The 14780-nt window shown below is 36.0% G+C and overlaps 1 long non-coding RNA gene and 1 other non-coding gene across 2 annotated transcripts; one reads left to right on the forward strand and one right to left on the reverse strand.

The window, feature by feature from the left end:
- Positions 1-4522: 4522 nt before the first annotated feature.
- On the forward strand, positions 4523-12282 carry LOC140700178 (uncharacterized). The gene is made up of 3 exons (XR_012078472.1): positions 4523-4602; positions 5153-5238; positions 12202-12282. It is a non-coding gene; the product is annotated as an uncharacterized lncRNA (long non-coding RNA).
- On the reverse strand, positions 6098-6166 carry TRNAI-AAU (transfer RNA isoleucine (anticodon AAU)). The gene has a single exon. It is a non-coding gene; the product is annotated as a tRNA-Ile (tRNA).
- Positions 12283-14780: the final 2498 nt, after the last annotated feature.

A 14780-nucleotide genomic window follows, 5' to 3' on the forward strand; every position in this document is an offset into this window, starting at 1 on the left:
GGATGCCATATTTCAGGTATTTTACATGTCTTACTTCATTTATTAATCATCATAGGAACTCTATGTGGCATTAGTATGCCTACTTTATAGTTAAGAATATTGAAAAGGTAGAATCTTAATTAACACGTCCCAGTGTCCATAGCTAATAACTTGCACAACCAGCCTTCAGAAATTCAAATCTGCATGGTTTCAGAGACTTCTGTCATGCCACGGAAAATAAAGTACAAGTAAAATTAATAAACAATGTAGTAGAGCTAAAAATATTAGGATGTGAATAGTTTACTTATAATAATACTTTTACTAATTATCTATGTCACGAATCACCACAAAACTTAATTCTAAAAAGCTATTTAGCTAACAGCAAGTTTGTGTATCTGCAGTTTGGGTTAGGCTTAGCTGGACTCAATCATATCTGCAGATAACTGACATTAGCTAAGTAAGATTGTCTCTCATGATTGGCTAGCTATTGGCTGAAGTCTGAAAAAGACAGAAAAAAAGACATCCAAATAGCCAACAGGTACCTGAAAAGATGTACAACATTGCTAATCATCAGGAAAATTAAAATCAACACAGTGAGATATCACCTCATACCTGTTAGAATAGCCATCATCAGAAAGTGATAAATGTTGGTGAGGATATGGGAAAAATGGAATCCTTTTGAAATGTTTGTGGGAATAACAATTAATACAGCCACTGAGGAAAACAGTATAGAGGCTCCTCAAACAATTAAAAATAGAACTGCCATATGATCCAGCAGTCCCACATCTGGGTATGTAGCCAAAGGAGATGAAAACAAGATCTCAAGGAGATACCTGTTCACTGCAGCATTATTTATGATAGCCAAGATATGGAAACAACCTAAATGTTCATCAACAGAAGAAAATATCTATCTATCTATCTATCTATCTATCTATCTATCTATCTATCTATCCAAATATATATAGATATAAACAAACACAATAGAATATTATTCAACCTTGAGAAAGAAGGAAATCCTGACATTTGTGACATGGATGGACCTCAAAGGCATTAGGCTAAGTGAAATAGATAAAGACAAATGCATGGTATCAATTACATGCAGAATCTAAAAAAGTTAAAGAGTGGCATGGTTACCAGGGCTGGGTGGGGGGCAGTGAAATGGGGAGATGTTAGTCAAATGGTACAAACTTCCAGTTATAACACAAGTGAAGTCTAGAAATCTAATGTGTAGCATGGCACTTACAGTGAACAGTAGTGTATTATATACTTGATAGTTACTAAGATAGTAGATCTTGCACATTCTCATCACAAAAACGAAATAGTAATTATGTGACTCAATAGAGATACTTACTAAAGTTACAGTGGTAATTATTTTGCAATATATAATTGTATCAAGTCAATAGGCTGTACACCATAAACGTATACAATGTTATATGTCAGTTAGATCCTAATTAAGCTGGAAAAAATATTCATTTCTCATAGAGAGGGGTGCCTATAATTAAAATACAGACACTTATGATTACCAGAGGAAAGGGGGTGGGAAGGGATAAATTTGGAAGTCTGAGATTTGCAAATGTTAATCACTATATATAAAAATAGATACAAAACAAATTTCTTCCTGTATAGCACAGGGAACTATATTCAATATCTTGTAATAACTTTTAAAGAAAAAGAATATGAAAATGAATATATGTATATATATGCATGACTGGGACATTATGCTGTACACCAGAAATTAACACATTATAACTGACTAGACTTCAATAATAATTTAAAAAAAAGACACTTGGAAACGTGAAGAGACCAACTAGGATGCTTCAATAATCAACAGCCAAATTGGCAATTCTCTCTACAGGTTTTAGTAACTTCAGCTGTTCTGAGTGTCAGCTACGAATTGGATGGAAGTCTAAAACTCTAATAATCAACTCCAACTTTTAACTCAAAGATCTCATGCCAATCTTATTTGCATGCATGTGTTTTCAAGAGCATGCAAATTTCTTGAATGGCTCATTTTCAGTGTACTAATGGGAGCAGAGAGGCATTAGTTATTGACTTTGGTGAAATCTCAGGCATTAGGAACTCTGGAGATGGGCCACTGCTCTCTTAAAACTCTTATTATATTCCTAATGCTCTTAACCAAACAGCCAATAGTATCTGAGCTGAAGCTCTTCCAGATCCCCTGTTGGCTATTTCCACTGGAGATCATGCCATCCTAGAGATATCTGGGTACAGTGGTATCTAGTATCTGTCAAGCCACGAGGTGAGCAGCAATTATTCAGTATTAGTAACTGGGCTTCTGAGGACCAGAGTGAGGCCACACCCATAAGCAGGTCATAAAGCAGGGCCATAAAGTTAAAGAACATGGCAGGGGTGGGGTCTCTCCAGTCTCAGATGCAAACAATCAGTTTTGAATCTGAGAGAAGAGGAGACACAAAGAGAAGCGAAACTCTGACTATGACAGCAAAGCTGATTCCAAAAATCAGAGGGTGGTGGCTTGAATCCTGCTGAGGCGGCTTCCATTAAAGCTAAGAGAGTCTCTTCAGTAGGAATATTTTAAGTAATGAGTTGTATTTAAATACACTCATGAGAATTAAACCTCTAGGAGTTACTAATGCTTAACATTTTTTCCCCAAGTTTAAGAAGAGGCTGATGAAGCATGATTCCAACACTGAAGGAGAATAATCCCAATTCGTAACAGCATGATTCAGCTGAAAACTGGTCATGATGCGTGGACGCAGCTCATCCTCCACCTCACGCAAAAAACTCTCAAATGTCACGACCCCTCTAAAATACAGTGTTTTTACATATTTAAAAGAATGACTTGTATGTCTTTAAAAGCAATGCTTCTCAGTGTGTCTACTTTTAGAAAATCTTAAATCACCCTTCAAGTATCAACAAGATTAGGATTAAGAAGTGAGATGAAAGAATTAGCCTTAGCTAGCATAGTCTGCAATTCTTAATATGGCTAAAAAGAAAACTTGTCACAAGCAATACAAGATATGATATCACTTAAATTTGGACTCTAAAAAAAAAAAGACAAACGAACATATTTGCAAAGCAGAAACAGACTCCCAGACGTAGAGAACTAACTTGTGGTTACCAGGGGGGGAGAGCGGGGTGGGAGGGGATAAACTGGGAGTTAGAGATTTGCAGATACTGACTGATACATATAGAATGGATAAACAACAAGTTCATGCGGTATAGCACAGGGAAGGATGTTTGCTATCTGGTTGTAACTTATGGTAAAAAAGGATATGAAAACAAATGTATGTATGTTCATGTCTGACTGAAGCAGTGTGCTGCACACTAGAAACTGACACAACATTGTAAACTGCCTATACTTCAATAAAAAAATACAAAAAAAGAAATACAAAATAAATGTCTTCATATATATCTATATATCTTTAAAAGTACTCTAAACATTAGCAAGAAATCAAAGGGGAAAGCAATTTATGATAAAAAAAAAAAACATCAGATTACCAGAAAGCTTTACTTTACTTTAAAGTTTAAATAATTCATGACAGCATATTATCAAAATGTTCCTTTTATTAAGATCAAAACGTTGCTCAATATGCTTTCACTCGAACTTGGATAAATAGAAATGTAACTTCGAAATATGTTTCCCGAGTAAATTAAAATGTCATTTTCCGTTTTGGTACATGCATATACTTTTTGCATTCAGATTTACCACAGGGAGACATATAAGCCAGAGCATAAGTGATCCACAATGAATCACATGCAAAACATGCTATATTGAAGCTTCTGTGAGTTCATTTGCTTTGAAGTTGGCTGTAGAACTTTGTGGTTTGGTTCCCATTCAGTAAATATTCCCAGTGTTTACAGAATGCCAAGCAAAATAAAATATGCTGTGGAAGTTTGCTAGAAGGATCGAAAATTTAGGTTAAATCCTTTAGTCCAAATGGAAAATTTTAAAAAAATTCTTGAAAAAAATTTTATGTTTAAGATACATGAAATATAAATAATCAGATACACAAAAGAATCCAATAGAAAGCTTTCTTTTTAAAATATAAGGGTATTTATAGAAATAAAAACTATTCAAAGAACATTCTTTTTCATATCCAGAATAATGCTTAATTATCTGTGAAATTTGTAATTCACAAAAATGTATATGTTGCCTTTTATAATCGTAATTATAATGGATTCTATAATACATGCTATGTCACCACTGTTTTCTTCATGTTTACTTTTATTTTCTTTTGGAAAACACTTCACAATCATAATGGCTTTTTGGAATTTTCAGAGGAACTAACGTGTCTTCAGTATTCGGAAATTCTCAAAAATAAAAATACCGATATTAAGAAATCTTCACTGACAAACGGTAGATTCCTGGATATGCAATGGTCCACAGAACGTGGAACGCCTGCCATCACATTGCATGCCACATCCTGTCGGAGTGGAGCCACGTGAAGAATTAATTCAGAAGAGGTTGAAAAACTTCCCAGACTCCAGAACATTTACTCTTGAAATTTAAACCAAGTCCTAGGAGTTTCTGGACTGCTCTTTGGTCACCATCATACTGAAGCAACATCCAGTGTTTAGTGATGAAGACCACATTAATTTCCAGTAATCGACAAGAAGAAAAGAGTTTAGATGCAATGTTTAGTAAGAACCTCTTTTTTCAAAAATACATTCTCAAATTTTATAATTTCAAAAGAGCACTTTGTGAAAAGGTTTCCTCCTACCATGTCACAATTTCCTTTTTTAATGGCAATGTTTCTAACTTCTCATTTGCTCTTTCAGAATAGATCTATGGATATATAAGTACATTTAAATATACTATTAGTTTCTCCAGTTTTTTCACAAATTGCATTGCAACACATACAGTTTTTGGCACTTTTTTTAGTTCTGTAATAAATATATCTTTGACAGAGAAAGATATTTTTGTTCCTTTTTTTAACCTATAAATAAATCTTATTTCATCTTGTTTAAAAGGTCTTATTTAACTTTTTAAATACATATATCATATTTATCTAGTCAGATAACATTCCATGTGTAAAATTCATTAATTTAAAGTTTCTTTTGATAAATACTTACTGTCTAAATCTTTGCTATACTGAAAGAAAAAAGCCCCACAATGAATAACCACTCTACTGCACATGCACGTGTATATGTTTGTAAGATAATTTCTAAAAATGGTTCTGCTTTTCCATAGGCCAAGTGCTTCTTCCCGTCCAGCTGTTATGACCAAATTGCTCTCTGCATAGGTTGTGCCAAAGAGCGCTACTGTCCTTCCGTTATGTAAGTGCCTGCTTCCCAAACTCTCAGCACCTGAGTGTGTTATCAATCTTTTAGATCTTGGCCAAGCAAAAAAGGGAAACCCAGATAGTCTCGATTGTCTTAGCGTCTATATACCTCAGTGTGGTTAATGCTACGCCTATTTAAAGTGACTTGGCACCTGAGGTGAGCCTTGAGGAAGACAAAAGAAAAAAGAAGGAAGGAAGGAATTAAGGAAGAAAAGGAGAAACAAAGGAAAAGAAAGAGAAGGGATGGGAAGGGAAGGGAAAAGGGAAGGAAAAAGGTAAAGAAAAGGAGAGGAAAGAGAGGGGAGAGGAGGAAGAAGGAAAGGAAAGGAAAGGAAAGGATAAGAAGAAGGTAGTGATAGAGAGAGAAAGAAATGAAAGAAGCAGAAAGAAGAGAGGGAGGCAGAGGGAAGGAGGAAAGCCCTGTACGGGGTGTGAAAGAATGAGGAAGGCTTAGCTGAAGCTGAGATTACACAAGTGCAAGGGACAGTGAGTGTTCAGTGGATTGGTGACTTACAGTAGACTTTAAATTGAAAGCATTAGATAATAGCCCTAGAATTTTTTCTCAGCAGAGACTTTCCATGATAAGATTAGGATTTAAGAACAATTGGTTAGACAAAGTGACAGGGAGTAAAATGGGCCAGAGAGAGGGGGTCAGGCCCTAGCTGTAATCATTGAGTCTTAAGGTGATTACATGTGATGAGAGCCAAAAAAACAAACAGTGGATAAAGGAACTTCATGGTTGTATATAGGAGATGAAGGAATGAGTGATGACTTCAAGATGTTTAGTCATATTATATTTTAAAAATTTTGGGTTTTTTGGGGGGGTAATAAGGTTTATTCACTTATTTATTTAATGGAGCTACTGGGGATTGAACCCAGGACCTCATGCATATTAAGCACACACTCTACCACTGAGCTACACCCTCGACCAAAGTCATATCATTTTTACTCTGTTAGAAAACAGTGTTTCTGTTTTTTATGAAAGCAAGGGGAACACGTGATATAATTAGCCAAAGGATATTTTTCCTTCTCTGTCAGTATAATTGATAGAAGAAACTCTTAAACATAATAATTTACCCAAAATATTAAATATCCGCAGCCAAAGGACTGACTGGATATATCAGTGGTAAAGTCAGGGAGGCCCTTAGGGGTCTTTAGCCCACTTCAACCCTGATTATCTCCCCCCCGTAACTTCCTCCCACAACTACTCAAACTAAACCTACATCCTATGTGGAGCAGTGAAGTCACTATACACATATAGCTTCAAGTTAACCAGCCTAACTCTTCCAGTAACCAAATCGCTGACCTTCAGTCTCTGATACAGAAATTCTTGTGACGTCATTGACCTGTCTCTCTTTGTAGGTAAGATTTGCCTCATCTTACCTAACCTTCATTTATAAAATGTACAATTTATATATAAGGTCCATGAGAACAAGAGTGTTTTCTTCCTCTTTTTTGCATGGCATTTTTCTCAGAACCTAAAATAATGCTGAGCACATCAAAGATACATGTTAAATCTAAATATTTAAACATTTAAATATCGGTTAAATGAATCTCTATATGTTGGACACCCAACGGAACACAGGATTGAGAGTAGGAGTCTGGTGCAGACTAAAGAACTCTATTTGTCATTGGAAAATAATTTTTACTTTATTTCTCTTAATGCTACTGAAGAAGCCAAGTAATCTCATCAGTGAATCTGTTGGCCCTGCAGATTGAGAGACTGAGTCCTCCGATGATTTTTGTCTTGTTTGTTTTGTGTTTTGTTTTGTTGTATGTGTGTTTTTTGCAGTGTAAGTTTTCAGTATCATTATTTTTGTGTGTTGAATGCCAGCAATCCAGTGGTTTGAGTCAATTTTAAAGCATTTAACTTTGTTTTCTCTAATGGCTTCTGAGCCCACCCAAGTATGCTGCAACCCATCAAGGTAGAAAACCCTACATTTTGTGTGCCAGAGTATTTGGAATTAGTTTAGGGGTACCTGAGTCCAAGTTGACCATTCTTCAAACTCCCAGGCTTAATTGTTTAAGTCTATTGCATACCAAACTCTTAGCTATAAAGATTCATAGCCTGTTCACTGGCCTGGCTGTCATTTGTACTTGGAGTTAATACTTTTTCATTTGGGATTAATGAGAAAGCAAAAGTATTTGTCAGAAAACTGCCAAGAATGCTAAATTTAAATTTACAACTTCTACTGCAGAAAATGTTCATTTTCTCAGGGCTTTTGGAACCCTGAGTTTTCACCCATTCGTATTACACACATTTCCTCCACAGTTATCATTCTTGCCTCCCTTCTTTTGGCAAGACTCACCTTGTTGTGAATTTCCTCCACGTGGGCAGAAAGGTTAGAGCAATAAGAACCTGCGGTTGCTGACCTTCCTTGTAACCTGGTTTCTGAAGGCACTTACGTTGACGTGGCAGCCTGATTCTCTAGAGCTTACAGGAAAACTCCGTGCTGCTCCGGAAGCGGCTGTGAGCCAGCGGCTGTGAACTTGTGGCCCAACCACAGGGAATCGGGAACTTCTGAGTTAGAGCCCAGACTCAGCTGAACCTCACGGAGTGATCTCAGGCAACTTACTTAAACATTTGCCTGTCTCTCATTTTCCAGCTGTAAAACGGGAAAAAGTAATACTTCCTCATTCAAGCTAGGCAGTTTGTAAGTTATTCCGGCTATACTTTGGGTTAGTGCTCATGTATTTTTGTTTGTTTGCTTTGTTTTTTAATAACAGCTTTAAGGGCAGAATGGGGTTGGAATTTCATTTTTTAAAGATTTCCATATGAAAACTGCAGTACTTTGAAGAGAACTAAATCGTCACATACATAGAAATTCACATGAATAACCTTTTTTGAGTCATGCTGTTAACACTCATTAGATATTTCCCTGACAATTAGAATGTGACTCCAATGAGGACAGGGTGTTTGGGTTATTTTTTAGCCTTACTAGATCTCCACAATTTAGAAAAATGCCTACCGTATAACAGATGCCCAATAAATATTTGCTGAATAACTGAATGAACAAATGAAGAAGTGAAAAATTAAAAAAAGATTCAAGAATATTCTAGACAAGAATATTCTAGACAAGAGTTCTTGATTTTACTATATACAGGATTTTTCTTAATTAAGCAAGAATTTTATTATATTATATTATAACCATATCAAAACATAACAGCTAAATATAAAAATTGAAATTATAAATGTATGATACTATAGAATGTTTTACCCACTTTTTGGGTACATACAATCCTATCCTGTAATAATCTAAGGAACAGAATTTAATTTACAGAATTCCTGCTCTGTATACTATCATATCTTAAAGATTCATAAAGCATTTATTAATCCTTTTTTCATGACATGCATTGATTCAGACATGTTATAACAGCAGAGAAAGTTATTTGACAAAAATGTACAAGGAAGTTATTTGATTGGAAGAGATATTTTTGGAACGTGAAAAGATGAAAAAATTTATACAAAAGAAAGCTGTAAAATTAGGCATTGACAAAATGCCAGAATACACTTCTAAAATCATTTTATTTGATGGCAAAATCCATTTTTTGCTATTTATAAGTGTTGTCTTAATATTTTAAAATAATATAACATTTACCCAGTTGGCCCCTGGAATTTTCACTTTTTAATCAATTTCCGTAGTATTGTAAAGTTGATAAAAAAGTGAATCAGTTAGAGAAGGGTCTCAAGTTAGAAACCAACTAAGTAAGGAGAAAAAAGGAAGCTAAAGGGAAGAGGCCTACAAAATATATGAACAATTAAATACAGTTTTTAGCTTTTACTTTACCATAATCTTTCAGTGGTTCTAAAGGGAAAACATTATAGTGGTGGAGATGAGATTGAAATAAGGAGAGGATTTCTTATCCTTTTACTTGAAAAAAATGTGTTTGTCAGACTGAGCACATATTCTTTTCCTGTGGGAATTTAAGAATTGCATTGGTAATGACTCATTTATTGGGGGGGGGCTGAACCGAGTGAGGTGGGGGTTGAAGTTACATGAACTTGCCATAATGCTTAATGAGCACTAAAGAAAAACCCTCTTTGATGTAGATATGTTTTGAAAATATTCTAGGAGGGAAGATTGCTGTTGACATTTTGCCCTGAACATCAATGACTTTCAAAAAATACTCAGGTTCTTATTAAACTTCTTTTCTTTTCTGTGTTCTTTAACGTTCTTCTGAATACAGCGGCTAAAAGCCTCCATTGAGTGCTAATGGCTTTAACATCCCTCATCTCCAGTTAACCTTTTTTTAATAATCAGCAAGGATATTTAGAAACAATCCTTGCATGTGTTTTCTATTGCTGCTGTAACAAACCGCCTCAGACTTAGTGCTTTCAACACCACCAGTTTATGATCTCACAGTTCTGAAGGTCAGAAGTCTGGGTGGGCTCGTTGGATCCTCTGCTCTGGGTTCACAAGGCCAAAAACAAGGTGTTGGGAAGCCAGGGCTTTTATCTGGAAGCTCTGAAGGAGAATCTACCTCAAAGCTCATTTTAGTTCCAAGCAGAATCCAGTTCCTTGTGCTTGTAGGATTGAGGTCCCCGTCTCCTTGCTGGCTGTCACCTGGGGCCTGCTTTTAGCTTCTAAAGGCTTCTTTCTGGCCTTTGCGTGGACATCTGCATCTCAGAATCTGCGACAGGACAGCAAATCCTTCTCACACTTGGAACCCCTCCGCCTTCTCTAGTTTTTCCTCCAGCCAGGGAAAGTTTTTAATTTTAAGGGCTCACGTGATTAGACTGAACCACCCTCCATAACTCAAGATAATCTCCTTCTCTTCCTAATCATGTCCACACTTTTTTTTTTATCGTTTAATATAACTTAGTCACAGGTTGAGGGGGTGCATATCTCCAGAAAGCCATTCTGCCTGTCACATTCCTGAATCTACTAATCGGTAGAAATGTTAGAATAAATGGACCAAAAATACTTGTCATAACCTACAGATAACAAAATTGGAATATTAATAAAAAACCATGGAATACAAAAGACATTTTAGACACAGGAAATGCTGGGGCTAATATTTTGGGAGACTTGACTTGGCTTGAATGGTGAGGAGATTTTTCCCTAAGTGAGGAAGTAAGAAAGATGTAGGTCATTCAAGTAATCTGGATAGAACAATAAAAATTTAGGGGCAAACCTTAAAGGAGTTATAAAAAATGAAGCATGCTGGAGCCTTTACAACAAAGAATTGGAGGAAATGAAGAGTCACAGAGTGGGGAACTGGATTCCATGGTGACCAGAACTAGTGATGGCAAATCATTTATTAGAAGTTAAGCATAATACTACTAAAAATTCACATTGACCTATTGCTGTATAGCTTTAAAAATGCTTTTAGTCAAAAAAAGTACTGTATGATGCAGTCCATAATTTTCTTGGAATTTTACTCTTACTTTTGTGTTTTAGCCAAAACACTGAACATAAAATACATGCGTTCAGCCATTCAATTTTCTGAGGATTTAAGAAGCACATTTATTTTATCAAGAGAAGATGCACCTCTCAATAAATACACTAGAATACCTCAAGTATAGAAAAATTACATAACTACCTCTCAGATAAAGACTTTTGAAGTGATTTGCACAGTCTTTGGTAAGAATTTGCCCATCTGTTTCAATGTCCAAAAAGTCCTCTTTGAGGATTATAAATTCTGTAGGCATCTTGGTAGAGGAACATCACGCTGGCAGTCAAGAGAGCACTTGTGTATGCATATCATATTTAGAGATGTTTTTCTTTAAGGTTATCCTTCTAATCTTACTGTACCATTATAATACTTCCCTGGCTTCCCAACTGGATTTGATATTCTTTTGTGCTAAAAGGTGATTCATAAGCCTGGTTCCCCAGAGTCTGCTCACCCATAAATAAATTGAACATTTTAAGCAACCTACCCTGTTAATGTAGAGGTTCAGACCCAAGGCTAGATCTCATCCATTTTCCCAAGTTGTAGATACACAGCTGAGTTAATCCGGATACAGATATTTTTTAAAAAATCATCTCTGAATTTAATAAGAAACTTGAAAATTAGAAAGAATGAGATGATCCTTCTATCAGAATTCTGGCCAACTGAGATCATAATTTAGCTTAATTGAGTGGATTCTAATCCTGCTTCACCAAATAACTACTTTTTTTTTTTGCTTTTTTGCTTTCCTGCTTGCTCCATGGTTTTAAATCCAGCTCATTGGTTTCCGTCTTGGACACAGTGTCCTTGTGTTATGGTTACTGGTTGTGGTAGCTGGCTGGTGGATTTTTAAGTGTATCATACACAGGTGAGAAACCTGTCATGCTCCCATTTTTTAATGACTATTTTGAAAGAACACTTTTACTTTCTGCTACTTCTCTCCCTTCTCGCTGCTTCCTAAATAAAGCAGGCTCATTTCGACTCCAAGACCTTGTTTCCTCCTCTCTGAAATGCGCAGTCCGTGACCATCACATGACTGCTTTGCTGTCCCTCAGAGTCAGTTTAGCTGCCACCTCCTAGGAGTTCTATTCTGTCCACCAAATATAAAGTATACACCCATCTCTACAGTGTCACTTCAGTCCAGCTTAGATCTAGTCACTTGTCTCCTTCATCTTTTAAAAGTTTCATATTTATCTATTGTTATCTCCTGTTATAGTAATATTAATGAAAGGAAAGATAAATAGGTGGGAATATATAAGTTCAGCCTTCCATTTCTGAACTTTCCTCAAGATAAGGTGATATGGCTAACCTCTAATTCCATATTTCCACTATTGATCCATTAGAACACACTTTCAAAACAAAACGTTTCTAGCTCAGCTTTGGATACGGATATGATATAAACAGTACCCTAAGGCAGTAATGTCTCTGGCTGCTTCCAAATCCCGTTGCCATTTGCCACCCTCTGCATTCTCCAGTTGCCCTGTAGGGCTCTTATTGAGATCCATTCTCCCGTGTTACCACCCTCGGTTTGCAACTTATTTTTTACCCACTACCTTCTCATCAACAGCTCACATTGGAAAGAAGTTGAGGTCTCTATGCTGATGTATCAATGAGCCCCTGGCCAGAGTGTGAAGCCTCCTCTAGTATTTCAAATATCGTATGTTTTCTTCACGTAAGTTATTCACTATCATATCATAGACCGTCATATTTTCCAAGAAATACTCTGTAATGGTTACAGTTCAAGGCAAAGCTGATGTGAGAGTGATTTCTGAGAAGAGGGTTCATTTTTTTTTAACTTTTTCACAAACATCAATCTGAAACCAGTTACAGAAACCCTGGGGACAAACAGGCTGACACTTTTCCATTGCTCATCACCTCATGGAAGCTGCAGCAGACGGCCACCCTACAAGTCACAGGCATGAGTTTTCTGTGGTCACTGCCAGAGCACCATCTTTCTGGAGTCTTCTGTTGTTTATATGACTTCTGTATGCATTTTTGGTTGCTGTGTAGGAAATGGAGTTGTTGTCAATGCTTTTCTTTGATTTAGCAAATACACGATATGTCCTTGGGAAGTCAGAGATTCCTTTTGAGTTTTTAAAGAAGAGATTCAGTGTATTCAGAACCCTGGAATCCATTCCCAAAGCCTCAGAAGGTAGGGGGAAAGGGTGTAACCACTGGCCGCTGACTGGTTCCTTTTAGGATGGGTGAGAGAGGGGGGGGAGCTTGACTTTCTATTTCAGAGTTTAAAACAATTTTCCGAGGAAAAATATCTTTTCAAAATCCTTTGAAGTATCCAGGGAGTTTTTCCTCCTTAGTGATTATTCTACAAAGGTAAGGGGATGATTCAGCCAAATTTGTGCTTTTTCATTTGGATAAACTTTTGGTGGCCTCTATTGAAAGGTTTGAGCTTCCAACATTTTGCACTCTCTGCCCAGCTGTTATATTATCAAAATGTACTTTTAGAATATATTCTGGGAAGATAAGTCCTTCTAAGTACTTCTGTAACAAGTGTCTCTATAAAACTGAATAGCAATAGTAGCATTAAAAACATTGGAAATGCATGTTTGCACTAATAAAGGGAAGATCTGCATTGCCTCCTAATTGTAGTTATTTTCCAAAATAAATTTGAGCTTCAGATGTGTTTGCTTAAGGTTGTAATGGAACTAATATTCTTCCTTTTGTGGTAAAAAATTACTTGAACACTGTCTGTGTGTGGTTTTTCTTTTCTTTTCAAAGGAAGTACATTCTAACCATTGCTTAATATCTGGCAGTAATTTAAGCAAAAGGAAGAATCATTTCATATTCTTTGCATCATTTTCCATCCAAATAATAATATCAAAATACCCAGACACTGGTTATGAAAATATAGAAATTGTGACAACAGCCAATTAGTTCCCAGAAAGTCTTACAGTTTCATAAAATTTTCCATAATAATCATGCATTGGAAAATCTCCTGATACAAACACGAGTCACAGTAAGGCTAATAGGTCAAATGAACCTAAACTCTCTTCTTATTTCCAAGAAAGAAAGCACATAGTCTCAAACAGCATTCACAGAACAAGAATGACAAAAATCAATAAATAGTCAATACATAATAATTGTGTGATAGGAATGTTATTATATTCATATTTACATGAAGGGATTGTTGAAAGCCCCAAATATTTCAGCAGCCAGTGTATCTCTGGCCTGAGGTAGGATGCAGGAGGGAAAATTCGCACTGTTTTCCAAATTGTTTCAGTGTAACTATCTAGTTGCTTCCAGGACTGATCAATGGTTCCTATAAGATTGTGCCTTGGAAGGGATCACCTCTTAGACAATATACTTTCCTTCTGACTCTGTGTGGTGGAGATGAATAGGAAAAGGGAAATTTTAGGACTGAGAAGCTGATTTGTTTCCCAAGTTTCCTTTCTTAGAGTAACTTTGAGGATTTAAATAAATACCTTGTAAAGTTAAATAATATATGTTCTACCTACAGAATACTTTGTAAATGTTATATTAATATTAATGGCTAGACTTGTATTTTTCAGCAGCTGTATTTCTAGCCTCCAACAGTGAGATGCTATCGTAAGTCCTTTCTCACATGTTTAGTGAAAGTCATCACTTTTAAAAGAACTTTTCATGAATGACATTCCTCTTGACCACTTCACACCTAGTATTTTGGATCTCAGTTCTTTGTCAGCCATTCTGTTAATTTGGTGTGAACGAAATAAATAGCTGGTTTAAGATCCTGCTAAGTTGGACCAAGTTAACTCCTCCTCTCTCTCATCCTTCCTCTCTTACTCAACACAAATATACCATTTGTTTTCTATTGAGATATTGACTAAGACAATATTGGGACAAAAGTAGAAATATGCTGTACATAAAGATTTTCATTTAAATAATAATGCAAATATTTTCACTTCTGAAAATATTCCCTACGTAGACTAGTTCTATTTTTTCCCATAGTACTCTTTATTCAAATAAAATCTCAAAAGCAAATGAAATGCAAATATCCTAGGCCTCATTTATTATTGACTACACACTTTTTTATATTACCAGATATGTTGACAAGAGATCCACTAATCTGAGCAGATAAAACATGAGTCATCAAAGAGCATCCCTATTTGTATTTGGGACCCAAAATGGTGCCCTGACATGCACCCAAAT

This window comes from Vicugna pacos, chromosome 1 (genome assembly GCF_048564905.1).
Source record: "Vicugna pacos chromosome 1, VicPac4, whole genome shotgun sequence".
NCBI lineage: Eukaryota > Metazoa > Chordata > Mammalia > Artiodactyla > Camelidae > Vicugna > Vicugna pacos.